Source organism: Abramis brama (genome assembly GCF_963993115.1).
Source record: "Abramis brama genome assembly, chromosome: 14".
Lineage (NCBI taxonomy): Eukaryota > Metazoa > Chordata > Actinopteri > Cypriniformes > Leuciscidae > Abramis > Abramis brama.
The window spans coordinates 23308381-23321923 of NC_139976.1; the positions used below are offsets into that span (position 1 = coordinate 23308381).

The 13543-nt window shown below is 39.8% G+C and overlaps 1 protein-coding gene across 1 annotated transcript in view; it reads left to right on the forward strand.

Annotated features, from left to right (window-relative positions):
* adprh (ADP-ribosylarginine hydrolase) overlaps nt 1-13543 on the forward strand; it is a 571371-nt gene that overhangs the window by 412320 nt on the left and 145508 nt on the right. The window lies entirely within an intron of this gene.

Below are 13543 nucleotides of genomic sequence, written 5' to 3' on the forward strand. Positions count from 1 at the left end.
AAGTTTTATTTAGAAAGCTTTTAACCACTGAAATAATAGATGGAAAAGTCCATTTACAGCCAATACAGGCAATTTACCATAGGAAATATATGGTTTTCAAACCTTTTTAACAGTTATAGCGCCACCTATGGTCCGATCAACATGAAATTTGGCATGCTTGTTTAGAATATTATGGCACATATGCTCACCAATTTTCGTGAAGTTCTGAGTTTTCGTTTAGGATTTATAAGCTTTTGAGTGCATTTTGCCACGCCCATTTTCTTTATGACCCAATTATAGCCATACGAAAAATTCAAAAGTTCAACTTTTTTTCGATAATTATTGATCAGGAGAGTCCAGAGAATTGTCCTAGACTGGTCTGGTTCCGATCGGGCGAAAAACCAGGGACTAGTTCGCAAAAGTAGGTTTTTAACATATTCGCGAATAATTAATGAACGATTTGATTGACAGCAATGGTTCTTGAGGCAATGTTGTTCAGCATGAGCAGATCTATCAAATGATATGCATTTTGTGACAATAAGTGTAACACCACGTGATTACAGAGCCGTAAAACTCGTTAGCGCCAACTAGTGGCCGATTTCTTTCAAAATTCTTACAGACCTCTAGGGCTATGAGTTGAACATGCCCATCGAGTTTCGTTCCGATCGGCCTCCGTTAACCTTGTCTAATAGGTGCTCAAACTTCATTGGCCGATGGCGGCCATGTTTTTCGAGATACACCAATGTCCTCATAGACATACATGACACCTTGGGCCAAGACACTGCATACCAATTTTCAAGTCAATCGGACTAACGGTCAGGTGGTTAAAGCCTGTTTTATGTTTTTTTCATGTTATAGCGCCACCATGTGGCCAATCGCCACTATTTTTTTACTGTGACCTCAGATTGACCTCTTACACATGTTTACCGAGTTTGGTGAAGATACCTCATTTACTTCTGGAGTTATAGCCATTTTAGTAAAATAGGCCCCTCCCACAACGTACGTTTTGGCGCCCCTTAGCGTCCGTGAATCGAAATTTCAACTTTTTTTCGATAATTATTGATATTCAGACTCCAGAGAACATTTCTGTACTGGTTTGGTTCCGATCGGGCGAAAAACCTAGGACTAGTTCGCAAAAGTAGGTTTTTGGCAAAATTCAAAATGGCGGAAAATCTATCATGGCGGAAATGAAATCGGAGATATACGTTTTGTTCGTCAGGCATCCAGCTTTCCAATGATATAAGACACTTGAGTCTACGACATACGGTCTAGGAGTTCTGAGCAGTTTCGCGCTTTTGGTCGCTGTAGCGCCACCTATGGGCCGATTTGGCTAAGTCCGTGTATCTGAGTAGCGAGCAATACTACTACCATTTGACCAAGTATCACGTCTCTAGGTCTTACGGTTTTGGCTGCACGATGCGTTTTAGGGAAGAATAATAATAATAATAAAAATCAGGGCAATTACAATAGGGTTTCAGCACTTCGTGCTTGAACCCCTAATAAAAATCAGGGCAATTACAATAGGGTTTCAGCACTTCGTGCTTGAACCCCTAAAAATCAGTACAATTACAATAGGGTTTCAGCACTTCGTGCTTGAACCCCTAATAAAAATCAGCACAATTACAATAGGGTTTCAGCACTTCGTGCTTGAACCCCTAATAAGAAGAGACGTTTTGGACAGTTATAGCGCCACCTCTTGTCCGATCTTCACGAAACTTGGCATGCTTTTTCACCATGCTATGGCACATCTGCTCATCGATTTTTGTGAAGTTTGGGGTTTTCCCTTAGGTTGTGTAGGCTTTTGAGTGTTTTTTTGTCCCACCCCTTTCCTAAATTACCCTGCTACAGCCAGGCAAATGCAAAAGTTCCACTTTTTTTCGATAATTATTGATCTAGAGAGTCCAGAGAACTGTGCTAGACTGGTCTGGTTCCGATTGGGCCAAAAACCTAGGACTAGTTCGCAAAAGTAGGTTTTGGACAAAATTGGCCATAACAATTTTTTGGAGATAGCCATTTTGTCCGTCTGGATCCAGGGATCACAGTGATGCTAAAATGGACAATCTAGGACAAACTGTCTAGGAGTTGTGAGCAATTTAGTAAATTTGGTCATTATAGCGCCACCTATGGGCCAATCTGGGTCATATTTTGATAGGTTCTCCCCAAATTGAGGACTACCATTTGGCCAAGTTTCAAGGTTCCAGCTCTTACGGTTTGGTCTGCACGATGCGTTTTAGGGCGGAATAATAATAATAATAATAATAATAATAATAATAATTAAAGCTGCAAGCAGCATTTATCGGGGTTCAAGCATTTAAGGCCTTTAAACACATAAGCATTTAAGACATTAAGATTTATTTAGAAAGCTTTGAACCACTGAAATAATAGATGGAAAAGTCCATTTACAGCCAATACAGGAAATTTACCATAGGAAATATATGGTTTTCAAAGCTTTTTAACAGTTATAGCGCCACCTATGGTCCGATCTCCATAAAAATTTCCATGCTTCTTTAGCATGTTATTTCACATATGCCCATCAATTTTTGTGAAGTTCTGAGTTTTTATTTAGGCTTTATAGACGTTTGAGTGTATTTGGACACGCCTATTTTATAAATGATCCTCTTATAGCCAACCAAAAGCAAAATTTTAACTTTTTTTTGATAATTATTGATCTAGAGAGTCCAGAGAATTGTCCTAGACTGGTCTGGTTCCGATCGGGCGAAAAACCAGGGACTAGTTCGCAAAAGTAGGTTTTTAACATATTCGTGAATAATTAATAAACTGTTTGATTGACAGCAATGGTCCTAGAGGCAAAGTTGTTCAGCATGAGCAGGTCTATCAAATGATATGCATTTTGTGATGATAAGTGTAACACCACGTGATTACAGAGCCATAAAACTCGTTAGCGCCAACTAGTGGCCGATTTCTTTCAAAATTCTTACAGACCTCTAGGGCCATGAGTCGAACATGCCCACCGAGTTTTGTTCCGATCGGCCTCCGTTAACCTTGTCTAATAGGTGCTCAAACTTCATTGGCCGATGGCGGCCATGTTTTTTGAGATACACCAATGTCCTCATAGATATACATGACAGCTTGGACCAAGACACTGCATACCAATTTTCAAGTCAATCGGACTAACGGTCAGGTGGTTACAGCCTGATTTATGTTTTTTTCATGTTATAGCGCCACCATGTGGCCAATCGCCGCAATCTTTATACTATGACCTCAGATTGACCTCTTAAACAGGTGTACCGAGTTTGGTGAAGATACCTCATTTACTTCTGGAGTTATAGCCATTTTAGTAAAATAGGCACCGCCTTCTTCAAACATTTTGGCGCCCCTTAGTGACCGTCAATCGAAATTTCAACTTTTTTTCGATAATTATTGATATTCTGACTCCAGAGAACATTTCTGCACTGGTTTGGTTCCGATCGGACACAAAACCAGGGACTAGTTCGCAAAAGTAGGTTTTGGACATAATTCAAAATGGCGGAAAATTTGCATACCGGAAATGAAATCCTTGAGGCCTTTTTTGTTCGGCTTGACCCAAGGATTCCAATGATATAAGACACTTGAGTCTGTGACAAACGGTTAATGAGATTTAAGCAAAAATATGATTTTTTTTTGTTTTTTGCACTGTAGCGCCACCTATGGGCCAATCGGGGTCATATTTTGATAACCTCTCCTCGATTTTTGTACTACCATCTGGCAAAGTTTCAAGTCTCTAGCACTTACGGTTTGGGCTGCACGATGCGTTTTACGGCAGAAGAAAAATAATAATAATAAAAATTAAAGCTGCAAGCAGCATTTATCGGGGTTCAAGCAGTTAAGGCCTTTAAGGCATTTAAGCACAAAAGCATCAAAAGTTATTAAGATTTATTTAGGAAGCATGTAACCACTGACATAATAGATGGAAAAGACCATTTACAGCCAATACAGGCAATTTGCCATGGGATATATATGGTTTTAAAGCTTTTTAACAGTTATAGCGCCACCTATGGTCCGATCTCCATAAAATTGTTTACTGTGACCTCAAATTGAACCCATACACATGTGTACTGAGTTTGGTGAAGATATCTAATTTACTTCTTGAGTTATAGCCATTTGAGTAAAATAGGCTCCTCCCACAACGATTTGCCACATTCTAGAATTATTTAATATGATTCTAGCATGATTTACTATCATATACCATGTTCCAGAATGATTTATTAGGATTCTAGCATGATTTACCTTGATACACCTCATTTCAGTATTATTTACTATGATTTACAATGTTTCTAGCATGATTAACCACATTACTAGCAATTATGTGAAGTGTCAGTGCAAATGAGGTGATGAACACTGACAAAATATTATTGTGTTATAATAGTTAGTTATATACGTGATTTTTGTGTGTGTGTCCAAGTATGAATGCAAAAGCACATGTAAAATATTTCATTATTAAGTAGAATGGCCAGCAGAGGGCACTAGAAGACCACTTATTGGCTCACTTTCACTTTAAACCAGTTTTCTGCACTAAAGCAAACCAGTTTTTCCATGTTAACTCAATGCATGCTTACACACACACACACACACACACAGCATAGTTAACCATGATTTACCATGATATACCACGTTCTAGTATTATTTACCAGGAGATAAACGACAATCTAGTATTATTTACTTTGATTTACCATGTTTCTAGCCTGATTTATCACATTACTAGCAATTATTTGAAGTGTCAGTGCAAATAAAGTGATTAACACTGACAAAATATGATTGTGTTATAATGGTTATTGCTATATAAGTGATTTTTTTAGTGTGTATTCAAGTATGAATGCAAGCACATGTTGAAATATTTCATTAATAAGTAGAATGGCCTGCAGAGGGCAGTAGAAGACCACTTATTGGCTCACTTTCACTTTAAACCAGTTTTCTGCACTAAAGCAAACCAATTTATCCATGTTAACTCAATGCATGCTTACACACACACACACACACACACACACACACACAGCATAGTTAACCATGATTTACCACATTACTAGCAATTATTTGAAGTGTCAGTGCAAATAAAGTGATTAACACTGACAAAATATGATTGTGTTATAATAGTTATTGCTATATAAGTGATTTTTAGTGTGTATTCAAGTATAAATGCAAGCACATGTGGAAAAATTTAATTAATAAGTAGAATGGCCAGCAGAGGGCAGTAGAAGACCACTTATTGGCTCACTTTCACTTTAAACCTCATGATTTTGACCAGTTTTCTGCACTAAAGCAAACCAGTGTTTCCATGTTAACTCAATAATGCATACTTGCTACATATGCTACACACAATAATGCTACACACACACACACACACACACACACACACACACACACACACACACACAAATGTTTCAGTGATATTGGTGTCACATTCACCTTCATCACATTCACCTTCTGTCTTCATCACATTCACCATCTGTCGTCATCACCTGCACCTGCTCCTCATCACCCTCCTCATCATCACCTGCTCCTCATCATCATAACCGTCACCTGTTGTCCTTGTCTTGATCTGTGTATTTAAGTTCCCCTCTCATCCATTATCATTGTCGGTTATTGTTTGTGCACTAGCACTCTGTTATGTTTGTTTTCATGTTGGAAAATAAAACCTTTGTTATATTTGTACCACACACACACACACACACACACACACACACACACACACACACACACACACCATCATTTATCATGATTTACCATGGCTGATACCAATACCAATATGAGAAAATGACTATTTTAAACAGCAGGGGGCAGTAAAATACCACTTATTGGCTTAACATGCCATTAATTCATATCATTTTCACCTTTTTAACTGTTATAGAGGCAAATTTTGTCCGATCTGTCTGAAAATTTTCATGCTTGTTCAGGGTGATATTTCACACGTTCTGACTTGTTTTTAAGAAGGTCTGAGCATTGATTAAAGAGATATAGGCTTTCGGGGACACTTGGTAAAGGCCAGATTTTGAAGTGAACCTATTATAGCTATCCAAATGAAGTAGTTCAACTTTCTGACAATTATTGATCTAGTGAGTCCAGAGAATTGTATTGCACTAGTTTTTTAACATTATGATATGAAAATTATATGATCAGAGATGGAAAAGACCATTTACAGCCAATACAGGCAGTTTACCATAGGAAATATATGATTTTAAAGCTTTTTAACAGTTATAGCGCCACCTATCGTCCGATCTCCATAGAATTTTTCATGCTTGTTAATGATGTTATGTCACATATGCTGACCAATTTTTGTGAAGTTCTGAGTTTTTATTTAGGATTTATAGGCTTTTTAATGTATTTTGACACGCCCATTTTATAAATTACCCTATTACAGCCATCCAAATGCAAAAGTTCAACTTTTTTTTGATAATTATTGATCTAGAGAGTCCAGAGAATTGTCCTAGACTGGTCTGGTTCCGATCGGGCAAAAAACCTAGGACTAGTTCGCAAAAGTAGGTTTTTAACATATTCATGAATATTTAATGAACTGTTTGATTGACAGCAATGGTTCTAGAGGCAAAGTTGTTCAGCATGAGCAGATCTATCATATGATATGCATTTTGTGACGATAAGTGTAACACCACGTGATTACAGAGCCATAAAACTCGTTAGCGCCAACTAGTGGCCGATTTCTTTCAAAATTCTTACAGACCTCTAGGGGCTTGAGCCGAACATGCCCACTGAGTTTTGTTCCGATCGGCCTCCGTTAACCTTGTCTAATAGGTGCTCAAACTTCATTGGCCGATAGCGGCCATGTTTTTTGAGATACACCAATGTCCTCATAGACATACATGGCACCTTGGACCAAGACACTGCATACCAATTTTCAAGTCAATCGGACTAACGGTCAGGTGGTTATAGCCTGTTTTATGTTTTTTTCATATTATAGCGCCACCATGAGGCCAATCACCGCGATTTTTTTACTGTGACCTCAACTTGAGCTCATACATATGTGTACCGAGTTTGGTGAAAATATCTCATTTCGTTCACGAGTTATAGCCATTTTTGTATAATTAGCTCCGCCTCCTGCGAACGTTTTGATGCCCCTTAGCAACCGTGGATCGAAATTTTAACTTTTTTTCGATAATTATTGATATTCAGACTCCTGTGAATATTTCTGCACTGGTTTGGTTCCGATCGGGCGAAAAACCAGGGACTAGTTCGCAAAAGTAGGTTTTGGACAAAATCCAAAATGGCGGAAAAATTTGCATACCGGAAATGAAATCCTTGAGGCCTTTTTTGTTCGGCTTGACCCAAGGATTCCAAAGATATAAGACACTTGAGTCTGTGACAAAGGGTTGATGAGATTTAAGCAAAAATATGCAATTTTTTTGTTTTTTGCACTGTAGCGCCACCTATTGGCCAATCTAGCTCATATTCTCTGAACCTCTCCTCGATTTTTGTACTACCTTCTGGCCAAGTTTCAAGTCTCTAGCACTTACGGTTTAGGCTGCACGATGCGTTTTACGGCGGAATAATAATAATAATAATAAAAATCAGCACAATTACAATAGGGTTTCAGCATTTCATGCTTGAACCCCTAATCAGTACAATTACAATAGGGTTTCAGCACTTCGTGCTTGAACCCCTAATAATAAAAATCAGTACAATTACAATAGGGTTTCAGCACTTCGTGCTTGAACCCCTAATAATAAAAATTAAAGCTGCAAGCAGCATTTATCGGGGTTCAAGCAGTTAAGGCCTTTAAGCACACAAGCATCAAAAGACATTTTTATTTAGCAAGCATTTAACAACTGCCATCATAGATGAAAAAGTCAATTTACAGCCAATACAGGCAGTTTACCATAGGAAAAATATGGTTTTATAGCGTTTTTACAGTTATAGCACCTTTTTGCCTGAGTCTTCTTAGTCTTGCCTGATCTCCACCACTTTCATTAGTAGTACTCAAAGTGTGCCCATATATATGTGTCAAATTTGTTGTAAATATGTAATTTTGATAAGGAGTTTAGACAATTATATTCAGTGGCGTAACGAGCCAACACCGGGCCCTTAAGTAGGATTATCAAGGCGGGCCCCTTGATGACGCAATTGATGATATTGATGACGCAATGTCCGAGAGTAGGCTACCATGAATAGGGCAGGATATGATCATACACAGCATATAAGAGATCAGGTGACTAACAAAATCAGGAGTAGCCTACGCTCACCAAAAAAAAAAAAAAAAACACTGGTGACAGCGCACCATAACACATTGTTAGGCCTAGGTCCAAATACATACAAAAGATGCTCTCTTACATTATAGCGGGAACTTTCCTATGTGCAACTGCAAAGTTGTCGATTAGATCAGGATTGTGCGCACGGGCATTCTCAATTGACCCTTCGCAGGGAGTTTGATTGACAGGCGATCTGACTAATCATAATCCGCCATTTTGGAGAGTTAGTAGATTAACATTGGAGGATTTAAATTTGAGAAAAACAAAGTGTACTGACGTCTTAGCACTTTAAAACAACATTTCTTTTATGTTCATTCATGTTTATTTTAATGCTATAAATTAACTAGAAGGAAGAGATGATTGGTTCACTAGCAGCTTTAACTGAGCCTCGAGTCTACAGCGATCTGTCAGACACATTAAAGAGTCACAAAACGGTATTTATTGTTTAAATGTCTCTAAAAAATGACTAGATTTGAAAGGTGAGACTTTTTCATATCAAAAGTACTTGTCTGTTTTAGATTTTAACATTTTGGCGTTATTGTTTAGCTATTTACCTATGTTTTCAAATTTCCTTTTTTTTTGTTGTTGTTGTTGTTGTCTCGATCGGACTAACGGCGTTGAAGATAACCACAATTTTTTAAAGTTTTAAATGACACTTACAAAAACCATAAGGCGAAACCTGGCATGTTTGGAGTTTATTGTTGGAGTCGGCAAGGATTCAGGAGTCTTAGGGGGTCACTCCTGTGAAAAAACACTGGCTTGAAACTTCTAAGGCTCCTTCAAGGCATTGTGCCAATGACATACTGAGTTTTTTGAGATACACCAATGTTCTCATAGACTATCATGGCACCCTGGACAAAGACACTGCGTGCCAATTTTCAGTAGACTAATGGTTGAGTCCGCTTATAGCTATTTTCATGATTTTTTTCACAGTTATAGCGCCACCAAGTGGCCAATTGTCACGATTTTTTTCATGTCAACTCAGATTGAGCTTATGAACATGTATCCCAAGTTTAACGAAAATATCTCTTTCCGCTCACAAGTTATAACCATTTTATAGCACCACCAAGTGGCCAATTGTCATGATTTTTTTTCACGTGACCTCAGAATGAGCTCATGAGCATGTGTCCCAAGATTTGCGAAAATATCTCTTTCCGTTCACAAGTTATAACCATTTTATAGTGCCACCAAGTGGCCAATTGTTGCGATTTTTTTCCCCAAGTGATCTCAGATTGAGCTCAGGAAGATGTATTCCTAGTTTAGCAAAAAAATCTCTTTCCGTTCACAATTTATAACCGTTTTAGTAAAAGTGGCCCTGCTGCCATCAAATATTTTGGTTCCCCTTATAGATCGTTAATTGAAATTTTGAATTTTTTGGATGATTATTGATTGTCAGACTCCAGAGAATATTCTTGCAGTGGTTTGGTTCCGATCGGGCCAAAAACCTAGGAGAAGTTCGCAAAAATAGGTTTTTCAAAAAAATGCAATTTACTCGAAATTGGCGCCTGAAGGGTGAGCAAATCGGAGATAGCCATTTTGTCCGCCTTGAGCCAAGTATTCCAACGATATGGGGCACTTGATCCTGGGACAAACGTTCTAAGAGTTATGAGCAATTTTGAACTTTTGGTTGCTGTAGGGTCATACTCTGATAGGTTGTCCCCAAATTGAGGCCTACCATCTGGCCAGGTTTCACGTCTCTAGGCCTTACGGTTTGTCCTGCACGATGCGTTTTACGAATCCTTACAATTACAATAGGGTTTCAGCATTTCATGCTTGAACCCCTAATAAGAATGAAGGCTTTTTGCCAGTTATTGCGCCACCTACGGTCCGATCTCCATGAAACTCTGCATGCCTCCTCACCATGTTCTGACACATATGCTCATCAATTTGTGTGAAGTTCTGAGTTTTCCTTTGGGATTTATAGGCTTTTGAGTGTATTTTGCCACGCCCCTTTTCTAAATGACCCTGTTACAGCCACCCAAATGCCAAAGTTCAACTTTTTTTTGATAATTATTGATCTAGAGAGTCCAGAGAATTGTCCTAGACTGGTTTGGTTCCGATCGGGCGAAAAACCAGGGACTAGTTTGCAAAAGTAGGTTTTGGACAAAATTCGACATAGCAGAAAATTTTCCCTGCCTACATCCAAATCGGAGATAGCCATGAGCCAAGGATTCCAACGATATAAGACACTTGATCCTGGGACAAACGGTCTAAGAGTTATGAGCGATTTTGAACTTTTGGTTGCTGTAGCGCCACCTATGGGCCAATCGGGGTCATACTCTGATAGGTTGTCCCCAAATTGAGGCCTACCATCTGGCCAGGTTTCAAGTCTCTAGGCCTTACGGTTTGTCCTGCACGATGCGTTTTACGAATCCTTACAATTACAATAGGGTTTCAGCATTTCAAGCTTGAACCCCTAATAAGAATGAAGGCTTTTTGCCATTTATAGCGCCACCTATGGTCCGATCTCCATGAAACTCTGCATGCTTCCTCACCGTGTTCTGACACATATGCTCATCAATTTTGGTGAAGTTCTGAGTTTTCCTTTGGGATTTATAGGCTTTTGAGTGTATTTTGCCACGCCCCTTTTCTAAATGACCCTGTTACAGCCACCCAAATGCCAAAGTCCAACTTTTTTTTGATAATTATTGATCTAGAGAGTCCAGAGAATTGTCCTGGACTGGTTTGGTTCCGATCGGGCGGAAAACCAGGGACTAGTTCGCAAAAGTAGGTTTTGGACAAAATTCGACATAGCAGAAATTTTCCCCTGCCTACATCCAAATCGGAGATAGCCATTTTGTCCGACTCGAGCCAAGGATTCTAACGATATAAGACACTTGATCCTGGGACAAACGGTCTAAGAGTTATGAGCGATTTTGAACTTTTGGTTGCTGTAGCGCCACCTATGGGCCAATCGGGGTCATACTCTGATAGGTTGTCCCCAAATTGAGGCCTACCATCTGGCCAGGTTTCAAGTCTCTAGGCCTTACGGTTTGTCCTGCACGATGCGTTTTACGAATCCTTACAATTACAATAGGGTTTCAGCATTTCATGCTTGAACCCCTAATAAGAATGAAGGCTTTTTGCCAGTTATAGCGCCACCTATGGTCCGATCTCCATGAAACTCTGCATGCTTCCTCACCGTGTTCTGACACATATGCTCATCAATTTTGGTGAAGTTCTGAGTTTTCCTTTGGGATTTATAGGCTTTTGAGTGTATTTTGCCACGCCCCTTTTCTAAATGACCCTGTTACAGCCACCCAAATGCCAAAGTTCAACTTTTTTTTGATAATTATTGATCTAGAGAATCCAGAGAATTGTCCTGGACTGATTTGGTTCCGATCGGGCGGAAAACCAGGGACTAGTTCGCAAAAGTAGGTTTTGGACATAATTCGACATAGCAGAAATTTTTCCCTGCCTACATCCAAATCGGAGATAGCCATTTTGTCCGCCTTGAGCCAAGGATTCCAACGATATAAGACACTTGACCCTGGGACAAACGGTCTAAGAGTTATGAGCGATTTTGAACTTTTGGTTGCTGTAGCGCCACCTATGGGCCAATCCGGGTCATACTCTGATAGGTTGTCCCCAAATTGAGGCCTACCATCTGGCCAGGTTTAAAGTCTCTAGGCCTTACGGTTTGTCCTGCACGATGCGTTTTACGAATCCTTACAATTACAATAGGGTTTCAGCATTTCATGCTTGAACCCCTAATAAGAATGAAGGCTTTTTGCCAGTTATAGCGCCACCTATGGTCCGATCTTCAAGAAACTTGGCATGCTTCTTCACCATGTTCTGACACACATGCTCATCAATTTTGGTGAAGTTCTGAGTTTTCCTTTGGGATTTATAGGCTTTTGAGTGTATTTTGCCACGCCCCTTTTCTAAATGACCCTGTTACAGCCACCCAAATGCCAAAGTTCAACTTTTTTTTGATAATTATTGATCTAGAGAGTCCAGAGAATTGTCCTGGACTGGTTTGGTTGCGATCGGGCGGAAAACCAGGGACTAGTTCGCAAAAGTAGGTTTTGGACAAAATTCGACATAGCAGAAATTTTTCCCTGCCTACGTCCAAATCGGAGATAGCCATTTTGTCCGCCTCGAGCCAAGGATTCCAACGATATAAGACACTTGATCCTGGGACAAACGGTCTAAGAGTTATGAGCGATTTTGAACTTTTGGTTGCTGTAGCGCCACCTATGGGCCAATCCGGGTCATACTCTGATAGGTTGTCCCCAAATTGAGGCCTACCATCTGGCCAGGTTTAAAGTCTCTAGGCCTTACGGTTTGTCCTGCACGATGCGTTTTACGAATCCTTACAATTACAATAGGGTTTCAGCATTTCATGCTTGAACCCCTAATAAGAATGAAGGCTTTTTGCCAGTTATAGCGCCACCTATGGTCCGATCTTCACGAAACTTGGCATGCTTCTTCACCATGTTCTGACACACATGCTCATCAATTTTGGTGAAGTTCTGAGTTTTCCTTTGGGATTTATAGGCTTTTGAGTGTATTTTGCCACGCCCCTTTTCTAAATGACCCTGTTACAGCCACCCAAATGCCAAAGTTCAACTTTTTTTTGATAATTATTGATCTAGAGAGTCCAGAGAATTGTCCTGGACTGGTTTGGTTGCGATCGGGCGGAAAACCAGGGACTAGTTCGCAAAAGTAGGTTTTGGACAAAATTCGACATAGCAGAAATGTTTCCCTGCCTACGTCCAAATCGGAGATAGCCATTTTGTCCGCCTCGAGCCAAGGATTCCAACGATATAAGACACTTGATCCTGGGACAAACGGTCTAAGAGTTATGAGCGATTTTGAACTTTTGGTTGCTGTAGCGCCACCTATGGGCCAATCGGGGTCATACTCTGATAGGTTGTCCCCAAATTGAGGCCTACCATCTGGCCAGGTTTCAAGTCTCTAGGCCTTACGGTTTGTCCTGCACGATGCGTTTTACGAATCCTTACAATTACAATAGGGTTTCAGCATTTCAAGCTTGAACCCCTAATAAGAATGAAGGCTTTTTGCCATTTATAGCGCCACCTATGGTCCGATCTCCATGAAACTCTGCATGCTTCCTCACCGTGTTCTGACACATATGCTCATCAATTTTGGTGAAGTTCTGAGTTTTCCTTTGGGATTTATAGGCTTTTGAGTGTATTTTGCCACGCCCCTTTTCTAAATGACCCTGTTACAGCCACCCAAATGCCAAAGTCCAACTTTTTTTTGATAATTATTGATCTAGAGAGTCCAGAGAATTGTCCTGGACTGGTTTGGTTCCGATCGGGCGGAAAACCAGGGACTAGTTCGCAAAAGTAGGTTTTGGACAAAATTCGACATAGCAGAAATTTTCCCCTGCCTACATCCAA